At 37.9% G+C, this 17,334-nt stretch overlaps 1 long non-coding RNA gene across 4 annotated transcripts in view; it reads right to left on the bottom strand.

Annotated features, from left to right (window-relative positions):
- LOC139041077 (uncharacterized) overlaps nucleotides 1–14,977 on the bottom strand; it is a 36,583-nt gene extending 21,606 nt beyond the window's left edge. For 2 of the 4 annotated variants that reach the window (XR_011495621.1, XR_011495619.1), the window contains exons 1-4: nucleotides 14,755–14,913; nucleotides 8,337–8,391; nucleotides 6,887–7,058; nucleotides 2,548–2,615 (exon numbers count right to left, since the gene is read on the bottom strand). This is a non-coding gene — a long non-coding RNA (uncharacterized lncRNA). Of the gene's footprint in view, nucleotides 1–2,547; nucleotides 2,616–6,886; nucleotides 7,059–8,336; nucleotides 8,392–14,754 lie in introns of all 4 variants that reach the window. The other 2 variants (XR_011495618.1, XR_011495620.1) reach the window with 2 other exon arrangements.
- Nucleotides 14,978–17,334: the final 2,357 nt, after the last annotated feature.

The raw sequence follows: 17,334 nt of genomic DNA, 5'->3' as shown, positions 1-17,334 counted from the left end.
ATCTTTTTCTCTTTTTTCTGTTTCAATTACACATATGTTAAACTTTTGATGTGTCTTGTAAGGTTCTACCATTCCCTGTGCTTTTGTCTGAATATTTTCTACTTATCTATCTTCTGATTTACAATCTTCTCTTTTATTTTGTCTAATCTACTGATATATCTATCTATTGAAGTCTTATTTTAGTAATTATATTTTTATTTCTAATGTTTTATTTCACTGTACTTTTCATAGATTATAGTTCTCTGGGGGAATCCTATATCTTTCCATTGGTTTGTTGAATATTTTAAAGGTAGTTATTTTAAAGTCTATGTCAAATAACTCCTATATTTAGGAATGTTTATGATTCTCTTCAAATTATTCTTTTTTCCTTTCTACTAGTTTTTAGTCACTTGTTCCTACATACTGTATAATGTATTGGACATTATGTATGGGAAATTGTGTAGCCTTTGAATGATGTTTCTTCCTCCAGAGAGGACGTAATTTTCTTCTGACTAGCAGTTTGAGAAGAAGCGCATCAACTTTATTTACTGAGAGACTGAGATGATAAAATGCTAAATTTCAGGCTTTTGATAGTGGGCTTATTTCTAGTTTGCCTTTAATTCTAAGACCTAACACTTTGTGCATCTTCAATAAAAGCTGGGGATATTTCCAGAGATCATCCTCCATGAAGGACTCTGAATTATATTTTTTGATTCCTCTGCTCTATTACACTGACAAAAGATTTACTTAGCTTTTTATCTTCCTGGCAACCACTTTCTTCTTGTTTTCCTTACTCCTATATAACTAGGATACAGCAGAGCTTTGAGAACAAAAGTCACACAGAATGTTTATCTCACATCTTTGTAGTGTCCTTTTCACCATGTTCTTGGCTCCACAAGTCATGACTAACTTCTTAGCCATGATCCTTAACAGTTTTTCTCTGTCCCAGGCCATTTCCAAAAGGTTTTGTCTGTTGTGTTCTCTTTTCTCTTTATGCCTCATGCTATGCTTTGGAAAGTCCCCAAGTGGAAGAAACAGTAAAGAAATTTTTTCTCAGCTAAATATTGTCCCCTCTCTCTGGTCCTTCTAATCCTAATTATATAACTATAACTAATAACTATATAACTATAACTAATTATAGTTATTCTCAGCTGATGGATTTACCTAATACAAACCACTCCACAATATCCCAAAACAAATCTGTCATCCTTTCTTTTTAATGCCATTTGCTTTTCTCAGCTTCCCTGAAAGAAACCATGTATTGTTTGTTTTTTATTTGATTGTTATGATGACCTCGAATCTCTGAATCTTTATCTAGCTGCCTACTGTTTTGAGACCTAGAAGACAATACCTTCAGAAAGAAGCTATTTCTAAACTCCTGAAAACTCTGGTCTCCATAAGGTTCCAGGCATATCTGAGCAGTCTTACATATGCCTCCTTTTCCCAATTCCTCATCCTAGTTATCCCTTGACCTCGCAAAGAGAGATTCATCCAAGATAGAGGCACATTTGCTTTTAAAAATTAGCTGCAAGGAATTTATAAGAAGATTCTCTTCAGAGAGGTAAGGGTTCTAATAAAGAGAAAACAATAAGAGCACATATAATTCATTTTAGAATTTTAAACCCGTTAAATTTTTCATCATATGTAAGGCCTTCTCCAATGCATTAAACTCAAAAGTATCTTGAATCATGCATCTATGAAAATTCTTCTTCTCCTTCCTCTGACTCCTTTTCTTTCTTTCTTATATTGCCATTGAATAATCTTTATTAGGAATCCATGTACGTGTGGCTGTCTAAATGTAATACAGGATAACATTCCTGCTCTTGGGTAGCATTTGGACTGAAAGCAGATGTGAGATTTTGGATAAGGACTCATTCACATACACAGGAAATGGAACAATTAGAGAGAAGATGCAACAGCAAGATTCAAGCCTGTGATTAAATGAAATAATTCATTGTACTGGTAATAAATTCAGTGTTCTGGCTTCATGCTGAGAAATTGAGTAGGCCTAGATGGAGATGTAAATCTCATTGGGGAAGGCTTCCTACTGCTCAAGACATAGGCATGAGTCAGCCTTGAAAATATGTTTCAAGACTCAGATGGTGTCTTCCTATTTCTTAGTACTCAGACTCTTTTCCTCCCAGTCCATCCACAGATCTCTCTACTCTTCCCCACTTTAAAGCATGCACTCAAATCCTTCCGCCCATTCTATAATTACATTACTAAGTACAAAGAGCCATTAAATATTAGAACTGGAAGAGGGCTTATATATCATATTGTCCAGGGATGAGAGCTAGGTTTTATCTCATATACAGGCTTCAATCAATCAAAAGAGATTACATGGAAAGCTAAGTTAAGAAGATTGTAATTGTATGTTCAAAGTCAGTATAAAAGAGTGGGTAATGATTTATAAGAAGAATATAGACTAGGGGATTAGCATCATGTTAACTATGTATTTGCCCTCCCAGATTTAACCCAACCCTTTCATTTCTCAAATGAGTAAAATGGAGCCCAGAGGGTCAAATGACTTCCCCACATCATACAATTAATGGTAATATTGAAACTCACATCCATGTTTTCTTCTCAGTTTCAGAGTACAATACTCATTCTTCTTGGATCCAGCACCTTTTAAAATACTAGAGTAAAAGCAAGAGTAGAAACTGGTTTTAAAATCTAATCTATCCTGCTATGTGTAAACTATTGTTGCTGAAAACCAATGGAAACCTAATTGCTCAAGTTTGGGACCCAGTTCTGACACTTTCTTACCTAATAATTCCATAATTTCTTTATCTAGAAATTGAGTTTATTGTGTGAGTAAAATTCAAAGTACTTGAGCCAGAACATGCCTTGTAGTAAGTGCCCAATAAATGTTTAGCCCTAGTTTTCAATGACTGTGATAATATACTTATTCAAGATGATACATTTCAAAATGAATTGAGTCTAAAATCATTGCAATATCATCTGTTCTTCCACTATTGAGGTCCTTTAATCTGTAAGCCTTCACACAAAAAATAAACCCATTAGGCTCACTAAAGTTGTAACAGAAAAGTGGTAACAATCAGCATGAAAACAAGAGAAACTTCAAAATCTAACTAATATTTGTATTTATTCAGATGTTTTACCTGCTTTGAATACATGCTGTCCCTTGGAGCCCAATAAATTTTTCTTACAAAGAAAATAGTTATCATTAGCTAGAAATCATTGGCTCTGTTAATCTTGTATAATTTGCTCTTATGCAGTTCAGGGGAACTGTGTTGTGTACTGTTAATGAGAAAGAGAATAAAAAATATATATGTACAGTTATACATCACTTAATGACAGGGATACATTCTGAGAAATGCATCATTAGGTGATTCCATTATTGTGCAAACATAATAGAGCGTCCTTACACAAACCTAGATAGTAGAGCCTTCTACACACCTAGGCTATATGGTACCAATCTAACGGGACCACCATCGTATCTGTGGTTCGTCATTGACTGATATGTTACGCAGTGCATGAGTAATATCAGAATCATAGAACCCATTCATAAGATACCCAAAGCTTCAGATCAGGAGTGACACCTGATAATTTTAAATATTAATATTTAAATATTTTAAATATTTTTAAGTATTTAAATATTAATAGTATAATATTAGTAAAATATTAATAGTATAAGAATTCCCTCCTTTACTGCTAGAATTATTGAAGCTTCTAAAAGATTCTGCAAGTCATTGGCTGATCTCAAGGGCACTCACACCTGTGCAAGGTGTTGACATGGCTCCTCTGTGACTCCTTCCCTCCTACTGAGAATAGCCTGTGTGCTGTGGGAAGCACACCTGCTCTAGAGAGACCTGGAGTGGCAGATCTGAGGAAACACAGAAGCCCACCTGGAGAGAGCATTGCTTCACTAATGTCTCAGTGCCAGGGAGTCTGAGCACCTTGGTAATCACCATAATTGGAACTCTGCCTGTGTACTTCATGAAGAAGAAGTCCCACCTGGGGACCGGAAAACTGCAGGTGTTTGCCAGGGTTTTGAAACCAGAGGAATGCTAGACATTTAACATAAGATCACATTGCTACAGTGCAGTAATTGATTTAGAATTTGTGAAAAAAATGTTAATTCTCTCATTGATGATGCTATTAAGTCATCACTTGTGTACTGAGCTTCTTCAGTACTGTTTTAAAATTAAGTTACAGTATCCTAAGCATCATGGTTTATTGAGTTACAGACCCATCAGGCATTTTCCTTCTGATTAGTGAACACTTTACTCATGTTGTATGTTTAACAATCATGTGAAATCCCACACATGATTTCTGAGAGTAAATTTTCTAAGCAACAGCTTTGTAAAGTCATTTAAGAAATATGGAGAAAGTTAGGCTGTTTTCCCTGGTGACAAGCATCCTCATCAGATGCTCTTAAAATTTCAATTGATAATGTAATATTTGTATTAGTTATAGGGCAGTGATTCTCAAGATTGTGAGTTCCAAGAACCATTTTAAAGAAATTTATTTCTCTCAGACCTCAAGAATATAGCCACGAATCTCAGTTTGGGAAACATGGACTTAAGAAAACAAGGTCTGATACTTTGAAAATGCCTTTTGTTAGAAAATTATCATTGTAAAATCATTTTGTGGAGTAAAAATAAATTTTTACATTCTATAAAAAATAAACTTTGTAAGATTATCTTTGAAATAAGTCTCAAAACAAAACAAAGATTAGAGTGGGTCTTTGAGTGTATGTCCGTGAACCTCAGTTTGAGAAATCTTGTCACAGTGCTTTAAGGTTTACCAAGTACAGTCACATTTCTACCATCTCACGTAATTCTTAGATCAATCCTGTGTAATATGTAATATTATCTTTCCAGAATCAACTGCATGATCATTGGTAGTACTGGCATTTTAGCTCTGATGTTATAACTTCAAGCATCACTAATATCAACCTGCCTTTCTAAGAATAAGCAAGAATTTCACATTGCTTAAAATTTCATAAATCTGTGTTATGTAATACATCATGTGTGGACTTCATAAAAATCACCAAGATAACAGGCTGGATGTTATTTCTATGAGCAACATGAAGGTAAGGTTCACATTGTTATTTTGTTTTTTTTGTCCTAGTCCCTTCTTTCATTAGGAAGAATCTCTTTTACACCATCATTCATTTTCAGCTATTTGATTATTTTTTTAACAAAATGCAGTCTCATCCTAAATAAATAAATCAGTAGGTGTCTAATAAATCCTATTATATGTTTAATTCTGAATAATACTCAAATGTGCTAACATAGCATTTCCCAGAGTAAGATTCCAAAGAAAATTAGTCATTCAGATGCCTTGCAAACACAGAGAAAGAGGGAAAGAAATTGGTTTAAAATGAAAACTGTCTATCAACTTTTTGAAGATTCACAAGAGTACCTTAAGAGTTATGAGAAGTTCTGCAATATATATCTATTTCACCCAGTGTTTCTTAAACTACCCCCTTGTATGTGTGTGTGTATGTCAGTCTAGAAGTATATGTCACGTCTGTAGGCATCGTGACTAATTTTTAGTGACTCAAGAACGTCCTACTTGAAGGTTGGTGTGACGCTACCTCAAAGTATCCTTCTGAAGCCTCTGATGGCCCAAACTCTTCCATTACCTGAGATGTGTCTCTTCCCAATTTTAGTGTCTCTTGTCTACTGAAGCTGAGATTGAGAGAGAATTTCTAACAATGATCTTTCTTCGGGCAAGAGCAACCTAAACAAGGATTTGTGTTCCTCCATTTAATGCAATATAGTATCATGCGTTTTCATCTCATTGAACGTTAAATTTAGTGCCACTCAACAGGCAATGTAACAACCAGGTATTTTGAGTCAACCAATGAGTCATCTAGCCTTGCAAAATATTGCACAACAGGCTTCTGCACAATAAGTGTTAAATAGATCTTAGCCATTATTATTATTATTCTTATTTATAATCTATAACAATGTTAACCTCATTGTGTGCAATGCAGGAGTTTTGAGCATTTGAATGCATATTATATTTCCACAAATGAAACAGGTTTAAAGACTGTAGTGAAGTTGAATACTAAAAGGAACCACAGCTAAAACTTTTACAAAATTAAATGATTATAATCCCCACACCAATCAAATATATATTTTTTTCTATTACTTTAGGTATTCTGAAAATAGGGGGATAAGAGAATTATGATAGGTCTTCCATATGTGATGCATCAAGTTCAAAATGGAAAAAGTATCAATGGATAACTTGCTCCAAAGTGACAGAATTTTCTAGAGAATATGAGAAGTAACTATGACTATAAGAGGAACATCAACACATTTTGAAGTTGTTTCCCTTCAGGAAAATCTCCTGAAATTTTGTAGCATGTTTTGTTGTTGAGGTGTTTACTCAGTAAAATATTTCCCATGTCCTATGTTCTGGATATCCACGCTCTGGGTTTTGAAAAGGTTTTTACATGCATGTTATATGCTGATGACATTTTCATCCTGGAAATGCATTGTCTTCATAACTGAACACCTGCCACAAGGCACAACTTTAGACTCAGAACGTGCATTCAAATATCCTAGAGTCAATATATTAGAAGTTATCAGAACATATTGCTCAAAAACAGAAAAATTAATCAAAGTGTCTTATTTTAGCTTTGCTAGTAACAGCAGGGCACAACAGACTGCAGAACTGATTAGTTACTTATTAAATAAGAACAGTGGTGACAGAGTTTTAAAATATCAAATTAGCCTAACAGAGCTCCCAGCAAAATAGAAAAACCTAAGTACATGTTGGGCTGTAGACACAGCAGGGGACCATCTATGAAAAATGGAAATGGCAAAAGCTTTTGCTGATGTTGCCTCCTGAAAAACTTCATACTCTTGGGCTTCAGGAGTTGCTCTGGCTTGTTCTACTTTCTGGGATCTTCTTCCTTGGGCAAACTTACCCACTTGGTCTGAGATGATACCAGGGAAATCAAGGACTCTCGGGACTTTATACCGGGTCCAGAAAATGCTCCTCTATCTGGAACAGACTTGGATACTGAGAAACTGAAGAGGCACTCAATCTTGACCGCAAGGAAAGCCATTGGGTAGCATCACCAGATGATGGTTACTAGCCTGTTTATACCAGAGAAGTAAACAAAAGTTTTAAATAGAAGTGATCACATATCCTACATGCATCTTACATGTATCACTAGTCATGACTAATAGTTAGCAACTATCTGACAAAGTTGGATGAGTAGTTTCCAGGAGTTAGATAGTATGAGCTAAGGATCTTTGCAGCTAGCTGTCTTCTCTTGTGAGATGAGACCTCATCTATATGGGATACTTTCTGTGAACCCTGAAAACTGGTATTCAATTTTAAAAGGAGATTATTGAAGAGGTAGTATACACAACTTCCTCTAGAGTTTAGCCTCATCCCAATCTTGGAACTAAATATATAATGGATGTTTAATGCCTCTCAATTTATCATCCATCATTTCTTTCTTGAGCATTTTGAAGAATCAACATCTGTCTATTGGCATCAAGGTGAGTCTGACAAGGTAAACAAAGAAGAAAAACCATCAGCAAAAGAATTAAAGAGAAAGTGTGAAGTCCATAATTTCCCTCTGTGCTGGTAATTCCTCTGATTGGATGCATCATTTTACACAGAATTCATCCCCTCGTTCCCACATGCCCTAGAAGAGGTTGGATGTCTTTCTAAAGCCTTTCAACTACTTAAGGTGTTCATTATGAGTTTCAGTTTGGGAAATGAAGGCTGTTTGTTTCTCAGATTACCTTCTAGTCAAGCTCTTCTCCACAACTAATTTGCATGACCTTGGGTGTTTCTGCCCTTGAATATCTTTGACATCCATGTGCTATGAAGATGAATCAGTTATTTAGGTAGCAATCAGCTTCCCTGGTTTAGCCAAAGTATGTCCATTTCTCTTCAGGCCTATTAAGCTGGGAACGAACTTTCAAGCTAATGCACAAGGCAATCTACTCTGGAGATGCCAGACACCTAAATATTTTGTACTCACTAATGAAAAACTTCTTTCTAAAATAAGAGGGATAGAAAGAAGGAAGGTGGAGGGACATGGGGGAAAAAGTCAATAAAGACCTTGAGATTCAATTAAGAGTTTAGGTTTCTGCCAGCTTTTATTAGCTCCAACTTTGACTTATGCAGCTGAGGTCAGCAGTGGTCAGTGTGGAGGCATGTAGGGAGTGTCAAGGAATTGCATCAGGGTCTTGGATACAAGGAGCACCGAGTTTCCTATATGGGCAGCAAGAAACGATAGGCCCCAATTTCGTAAAAATCACCGTTTATTCTAGGGAAAGAATAAATTTCTCTGCAACCCTCTAGCCAGCGTGAGGGAATGTCCCATCTCCCACTGCTACTTGGCATGTCAGACTTACCATTCAGATCCTTACAGGTGACTGCTCCCTCTCCCCAGCTGCACACATCCCAATCCTTAAAGAAAGAAAAGATTTGTTGCTCATGCTTGGCTAAAATAAGACATGTAATCTGAGGTATTTTGAGTTTGTATTTAGTTAGAAAGTATGAAACAGTATCCGTTCATTTTGAATGTGATCTTTGTTCACTAGGAGAGGAAAACAAATATATGTTTTAAGACATACTAGGCACGAGAATTTGTCCATATGCATTGACATACATTATCCCAGAATGTCCGCAGAGCCTCATCTTTGGGCAAATATCATAGCTGATGTTTTAGAGATAAAGAAATGGAGGCTCAGTGGGATGACGACTTGCTTGAAGCAATCCAGCTGTTGTCACTTCACATCAGTTCCTCTGATTTTACAGAATACTCCAGTCACTACACATCCATGCATGAGACATTTCTTGAGCACTTACTATATGACAGTTGGTGTTGTTGATACAGAGGATTCAACAGTGGATAGAACAGACAGACATCCTTGGCTTTATGGATCTAACATTCTACAAGGTTTCCAATGTCCTGTTTATTTTTCTTCTTAACACTTGAGGGCAATAGATTAGTGGCATTTTTTGGTTTGCTTGCTTGCTTGTTTCCTATGTCAAGATTTCTTCTTGATTACTCTGGGTCACAATGTGCTCAAGAGAGTCACATTGATTTGGTTTCATCCAACTATTTACTTTTAAATACCTATTATCTGTTAGTGACTAGACCAGGCACTGGCCATGCATAAGGAAAACTATGACAGTGGGAGTTGAAAAGGAGGATGCCTCATAGAGATTTTAAGGAAGGAATAGGGATTCTCATTTAACCTGGTGGATTGAACAAGGATTTTCCACACCTCCTTTTGAAACATCATTATTTTGAAATAAAAGGGATATAAAAGTATAAGGTCACAAGCACAAAGTTAACAAGATAGAGAACAATAGAAGACAAAAGATGGGTTTATAGGTATGCAGACAGAAAATAGTTGGATGAGAGAAAACTGATGATCTTATAGGGGAAAGCTGAAAGCTCTGTGCCTCTGGAGTGGGTGGTTACTCGGTGACAATAAGCAGGCTAATTTGTGTTTCAGAACCCTGGAAAGGCTCGAGAGTTGAAGGGTAAAGCAGGTCAGAAAGCAGTGTGACTGGCGGGACAATAACCAGGAGGATTATTGAAAGACTGCATAAGATGCATTTTATTCCTAAATCTTATCCCCCACCCCACACAGCAGATGACCCTACCTCCCTGCCCTCTGTAGAATACTGGTATTTTACTCTCTGGAGGAGTTGAATTAGAGAGATTTTTGTTTTGGGGACACTGAACATAGCTACAAGTGAAGGACAATATTGAAATCATGTGAATTAAATAGCAGTCTCCCTTGCATCCCTTCCCCACACAGCTCCACTCCTTGACTAGACTCCACAGTGGGCAGCTCCTGGCATGGCACTCAATATTCTCCCCTTTCTACTATCCAAGCCTCGTGTCACTCCCTCCCTAGAGTGTGGGCTGGGCCTCAGGACTTGCTTCAAATGAATAGGATTTGACAAAGCGAGGGGATATCATCTCCATGATTAGTTGACAAAACCTGTAACTTCTGTCTTGCTCGCACTCTTGCTGGTGCTTTTTTGACTTCTTGCTTGCTCAGTCTGATGAAGCAAGCTCTGTGGAGAGGCCCCCTTAGAAAGAAACTAAGGGAGGCTTCCGTCCAACAGCCCGTGAGAAACTGAATCCTTTCAACAACTGCGCAAGTGAGCTAGAAACATAGCCTTCCCAGTGAGCTCTAAGATGATGGAAGGCTTGTAGGGTGACCAAATGTCCTAGTTTTCTCAGGACTGAGGGGTTTCTTGGGCTACAAGACTTTCAGGACTAAGACTAGAAGAGTCCTGGGCAAACCAGATGGTTGTTCATCTGCTCATGAGAGATCCAAATCCAAGAGTCCCAGCTAGGCTGCACCCAGACCCAGACCACAGAAGCTGTAAGACAATGTGTTGTTATTGTAAGCTACTAATTTGGGGGATAATTGTTAGGCAGGAATAGATATGAAACAGACTCCCAGGACACTGACAGCCAGAGTTACATCAGCAAGGCAGGAGATCTGACTACTTCTCTCTGGTGAAATCCTGACCATAAGAGAAGAGATCTATCATTATTTACAGTCGGTGGGTTTGCTAATAGAATTCTAAGATTCCTACCCAATCATTCTGTGATGATGTCTACCTCTTGTCCAGACCTGCCTGTGCATACAGAGCCTCCTCAAAACATTTTAACGTTTCACTTTTGAGGAAATTGACTACCAAGATTAAAATGAAATTTTAAAGAAATCTTCTAATATAAAGGTCAAAAAACAAAGAAAATGTGCAGAAAAAAAATTAAATGCAAGAGAAAGTGCAGAGAGCAAAAGAAAACTTCACCAGAATCACTATGTACCCAGGAGTATACTCAAAATGTAAAAGAAGAGACTGCAGTCATAAAATCAGAATAAATGCTATAAAAAGGAGCATCAGTAGAATAAATAATCTTGGAAATGGAGACTATGAAAGATATTAAATCTTCACAGAAGTGTTAAAAGATAAAGGCAACTTTCTCAGAAAATTGAATAAAAAGACGGAATTGAAGTTATAAAAGAGGAAAAAGAATTAGATTAAAGGATCAGTCTAATAAGAATTCTAGAAAACTAGAGAACTAGATAATTGAGAAAACAGATAGAAGAAAATTAGCCAACAATTGTTAAAAATTTAACTTGAAAGGGGCCACTAAGCACCAAAAACAATAAATTTAAGAAGACTCACACCATGAAAAAACAAAAACTGATATCACAAAATGTTAGGAGACTAGGAATAAAGACAATAACCTTAAAAAAATTGGAGAGAAAAAAATCATATACAACAGATCAAGAAGCAGAATCGCATCAAATTTCTCAACCGCATCATTGGATTCTGGAATATAATGGAGCAATACTTTAACAATTCTCAAAGGAAATTATTACCAACTAGAATTCTGTCTCCAGAAAAGACAAGATGGTAGTTTGTCAGGAAGGAAACGCAGGTGGTACATTGCAGACCACTGTTGGAAGCAGTTGACTAGAAAGCGTGGGAGACACCTGTGCAGGGTGAGAAAAGGGTGGGCATTTGTGGGAGGTTAGAAGTACTCACCGATATTTTGAGAACCTCTCCCATTCTAGGCCCACAATCAGATAGCCCTCTCTGATTCCCCCTGAATTTAGACATGGCCAAACGACTTCTTTGGCCATAAAATAAAACAGGAAATGAGATGTTACTTTTGGGCAGAATCATTTAGAATAAGTGCACGAATCTCCACACTCTCTTTGTCTGCAGCATTAAACCCCGAAGCCTCGTATTAAAATGGTGACGCCTCTGTCATCATCAGTCTCTGAAAGACTAGGATGAGTAGAGCTTAGGGACTACTAGCAACAGACATGTGGCATGATAGGAAGTAAATCCTGTTTGTTTTAAAACATTAAGGTGTTTGAGCTATTTTCAAAGCACAAATTAGCTGCCCTGAGTGCTGCTGAATGTGGTGTGTTGTCTGCGTGCTTATGTTTAACGTGGAGATGGTTTTATACATTTGTATGATAGAAAAAAGCAGCTAAAGAGGCAGAGGAAGAACATCCCAGGCAGGAAGACTCACAATAAAGATACAGAAGAGAGAGCGTCTGGAGGATCACGGATTAATGGAAGAATTAACCTTCAAAGGGAAGAGAAATACCCCATCCTTTGCAATGAAAGAGAATGAGCTGAAATGGAATATAAATGCACGTATGATAATCGATATGAGGCATGGAGTTTTTCCGTATACCTCTGTTTTCTTCTCTTATAAGTGGGAAGTGAGATTATTCCTTGTGGATTGTTGAAATTATTGGGGGGGGGGTGGATGGTGGAATGATAATCTATCAGTTGGATTTAATCGGGAAAACAAAAGTTACTTTATTCATTCCAAGAATGAAGAATTTTACTTCAAGTAATTAGTGGTTTACACAAATATTGGAAATGCTGACAGAATGAAGGTCAAGTAACCAACGTGAAAAATCTCAGCCCGCAATTACAAAAGGCAAGCTTTTCAAGAGCCAGCATGGACGCTTCTAGAAGTCTCAAAAGCATTTAGAAAGATCCAATCAACTATCTTGGTCCGCATGAGTAAGGTGAGTGGTTCTGCAATAGCTGCAAATCCTGTGTCTAACTGCACATTGGCAGCTAGTGCCTCCGGGGAGTAAAGGCTTCTCCTTCCCCTCCACTCACCCCACGTGAGTGCCCCCCACCAGCATAAACTAAATGGCCAGTATCACAGAGAGAAAGGAGTTCTGGGAAATGTCATTTCCTGTCTGCAATTCAGTGGACATCTGTGAAGGGGCAGTGATGAGAGCATATTGACTAAGACAAGGCAGTATGGCAAGTATTTTGAACATGTGTCATTTAAGGCAGCCTCTCAAATTGTGAAGGCCCTTCTCACATTTTGATAGTCTCTCATAGCAGAAATCCCACTTCTGCAATGGAGGACTCCCCCACAAAACTACATCCCCCAGCTCCCCTTGCTGTTAGGGATTAGACATATGTTTTAGGATTTTAGGTCTATGAAAGACTGATTTGGGACAGAGTTATGTGGGGAAAGAGGCAGGACACAGAGCATCCAGTTTTCCCACACGGATTGCAGCAGAAGCAGCACAGTTCTGGACTCAGCTGAGGTTATATGTCTCTGATTTGAAAGCTCCCCAATCATGGAAGAGGCAGCAGCTCCTTTGATGGACTAGGTCCATGATGTGATTCTGGGAGTTATTCCTGGAACCTGAGCCTAGAATCTGTTCTTCAGCCCTCCCAAAAAATACCACGACTTATTTCTAGGTTTAACAACATATTATTTACTTAAATTAAGCAGTGTTTTCTGTTCTCTTCAACTAAGAACACTGGCCAATACTATGTGATGAGAGAGACTGACGAAAGCTTAGAAAAGTTGCTGTGGGGATGAAAGAAGATGATTAGGAAGATCTGGAGAGGTAGCCAGGATACCAGCTAATGTGTTGAATTGTTCTGTTGAACATGGTCTCAGTCTACATTATTTTTCTCTAGCAGTTCTTAGCAGCTCAGGTTATGAAGTGGAGAAGGTAGATATTTGGATTAACCCAGAGTTTTCCTGATTTTACGGTTGGAAGACTGGCAGAACTGCATGGTTGATCCACAGTCCCAGGCAAAGAAGTAATGGAAATGGGAATTGGATCCATGTTCATTAAGGTCCACAGGTAGTAATAAGTCTCTAGAGATGAGATTTTCTCTCTTCAAACGCCCTCCTTCACATCAGAAACAAAAAGTCACTCCACAGAAAAGAACTCTATCTCAATGGTTAATCAACCCTCATTGACAAATGTGGTTCCTTATGTGTATAAATATTAAAATATTTAATATGGTGCAAATTCATTTGTTGCTTAAATATTTAATGCATTGTTATCTATATTGACAGAGTTGTGGGAATCTATCAAAAATTCTCTGATCATTCTACACAGGCAGCGTTAGTGAAAGTGTGTGCTGTTGTTTAGAAAGTTGCTAACAGGAAATGCAATTGAGCTGTTAGGTTAAGAAACCCAGGAACTAATGTCCACAAAAGATCAAACAAACAAAATAAGTCATCATACCACATTATCAGTCCCTTATTGTATCGGAACTTGAATGTATTCAGGGAGAGATTTTAAAAAAGCAAATATGGAAGTTAAAGAATTATCTCTAAAATATAATTTTTTACTTTCATTCCCATTTCCCCATTCCTAATTCCTCTGGATCTCCTACATTATGCATCACAAATACTATTTATTAGATGTTCTGGGTGATGAGGAGGGAGTGATAAACACAGCAGAAAAAGTCCCTGCCCCAATGATGTTTGAAGTTTTGTGGAAGAAACTGACATTTAACAAATGATCAAAGGCATCAGCATCACCAATTGCTATAAGAGTGCTGCAAGACAATAAAAATTTGTACAAAAGAGCACAGAAGAGGCATTATATTTTAGATTGGAATTAATAAAACTCTTTCTGAGAAATTTATAGATTTCCTAAAACCTGAATAATGAGTAGGGATTAGTCATTTAAAGAATGAATGTCACTTCATTCTAGATAGAAGGGACCATATGTGCAAAGGTCCCGAAGCAGGAAATAATATTTCAGTCCCTATACAAAAGCAATAATTTGAGACAAAAATTTGTAAAAAATGTAATCAGTTTTGACATGATTGAAAGCCAAATTCCCGTAATTGCTATAATACACACATACACATGTATATATGCACATACACGTGTGTACAAAACCCATAGACACACATGAACACAGACACGCGTACACATATATGCACACAGCACACATGCACACACAAGCACAAACACACTCTTGTACTTGCCTTGTTGTGCCGACTGAAAGCTCTCTTCTCCTAGTGCATTTGTACGGCCATATTTCGAAATCTACATTTCAGGCCCAAGAATAGATATTTTTAAAACTTTACCCAATTAGAGACAGAGAGTCTATGCTGAACTCTGGATCTGAGTAAAATGGATTTGCCAACAATTTGTTCTGAATGTGCTGTTTTCTTTCGTGGCCACCTGGTGGTTAAGCCCTCATGTTTCCGTTGCCTTGGTGTGAACTGTCTGCATGCTTGTTTCACTTCATTTCAGATCTTCCTGGCCTTGGATTAACCTTCTTTCTTGAGCCCCAGTTTTTCTAAACAGGCAATGTTACCTCAAATGACTAAAAAGGATTTGAGAGCTTGCTAAGCCTTGCTTAAGAAAGTACATTCTGAATACATGTCAAATCCGCAGCCATGAATTTATTTGTCAGGGAAAGCACATTAGGCTTTCAGTGCATAAGCAGGAGAAATAAAGCACCAAATATGACACTGAAAAAAAGGTGAAACCTGGAGAATCCATTATCAAATTACGGGTTCCTGTTTAAACAAACAAGGGGGCCTGTGGCATCTGCTGGTGAATTATAATCAACAACAAAGGAAAATAAAAATATCAAATGCTATTTCCAAAGCAGGGCTGACAGGAGAGGAGTGATGGGGTATTGAAGAAAAGAGCTAAAAAATAAATTGTGCTCAACTCAGAGAACAGGGTAGAGGTAAACTGTTCCTTTTATTTATGCCTTTGAAGAATGGTTGGAGAAATGCTAATTTTGCCATTTTTAGATTTACTTAAAGCTGAAATCAATGGAGCAAAAGCAAAAACCCACAAGGCCGGCCCAGCCTTATGGTTTGGATAATGCCCATTGTGTGGTTCATTTGCTGTGTGCCTCATTCGTCATCGGTCCCCGTCCGGAGCGGTTCCCAGGAGCGGGCTGGAGGCCTCCTGCGCTGTGTGCTGAGGAATTGGAACGCGCCGCTCTGGGAGTTCAGGCTCGCGCTAGGTTTTCACCCCCGTGAAATGCAACACTTCCTTTCCATCACAGATATTTTGTAAGACCACTTTATGGCCAGAAAATGCATGTACCCATTCACACATCTGCATGCTTTACCGCAGTTTCTAGCAGAGAAGGGAGAGGAGGACTTTCCAGAAAGCGGCAGTGGTTGAGAAAAACCATCAGTACTTGAAAGCCTTGGACATGATATAAAACAGAAATAAAAGAAAATTAATATATAATAACATACTAACTACACTAAAAAATCAAAATATCATATAACAAAACAAATACTTATGATTATACTATGTGAGTGCTCAGGTACAATGCCGTTAGAGTCTAGAAACAAGACCCTTGCTTCTACATGTCAAAGTGGCTTAAAAACAACAGCTCCAAGTACAAAAGCATATAGGTTCATTGTAGGTGATTCATTACTTCAAGCAGCATTGCTGTCAGCAATATAACTTTCCAAAATGGGGAATGATTCTTTTTGAAAATTCCGAACAAAACTAAGGGCAATGTTTCTTTGATTTACATAATAGGTGTGTTCCAGGGTAATTCAATATATATCAAAACTGTGCACAAAATACTCTTTTGTTTCTATGTAAAATTGAATTAGAGTCTAATTTCAGATAATTATAAGTAGCTCTCTCTCCTACACACCACAATTATAAACCTCCAGGATAGGAATATGAATACATAGGCACCAGTGTATTTCTGGCTCTGGCCAGGACCTCTGCCCTGATCTCAGTACTCACATATCCAAATTCCTATGCAAATGTGTTTACTTGAAGGTCTAAAGGACACCTCAGACTTAGCCTGTAAAGTCCCCTTTCCTCCTTCACTTTCCCTCATCTCAGTAAATGTCACCTCTGTAGTTCTGGTTACTTAGGCCAAAACTCTGAACTGCTTGATCCCATTCTTTCTGTATGCCTTATATCCACTCCACCAGAAAACCCTGTAGGGTCTACTTTCAAAACTATCCAGAATCCAACAATTTTTCTATCACAGTTACCAACCTGGTCCAAGATGCTAACAACATTTGCATGCATTATTTCAACAATCTCCTAACTTGTCCTCTTCCTTTACCTCTGTCCTTGAATAGTCTACTGCAGCAGTGTTCCTTTCTTTTCTTTGCTTTGCTTTTCTTTTTTTGGTGAGGATGATTGGCCTTGAACTAACATCTGTTGCCAATCTTCATCTTTTTGCTTGAGGAAGACTGTCACTGGGCTATCATCTGTGCCAATCTTCCTCTATTTTGTATGTGGGATGCCACCATAGCATGGCTTGATGAGCAGTGTGTAGGTCTGTGCTGGGGATCAGAACCCATGAACCCCGGGCCATGGAAGCCAAGCATGTGAACTTAACCACTATACCATCAGGCAGGCTCGCCAGTGATACTTTCACAACTGAAGTCTGATCATATCTTTGTCTATTCAAAGCCCCTCAACACCCTCAGTGGCTCCCATCTCACTCTGAATCCAAGTCTAAGCTCTTACCATCTTTTTCCCTGTCTCTTCCCTTACCTCTCTCACCTAACCTTCCAATCTCCCTTCACCTTGATGCCCCAGCCACACTGGCCTCCTGG

Source organism: Equus asinus, chromosome 20 (genome assembly GCF_041296235.1).
Source record: "Equus asinus isolate D_3611 breed Donkey chromosome 20, EquAss-T2T_v2, whole genome shotgun sequence".
NCBI lineage: Eukaryota > Metazoa > Chordata > Mammalia > Perissodactyla > Equidae > Equus > Equus asinus.
The sequence above is the reverse complement of the archived record's forward strand: the minus strand, read 5'-3'. Positions and strand labels throughout refer to the sequence as shown.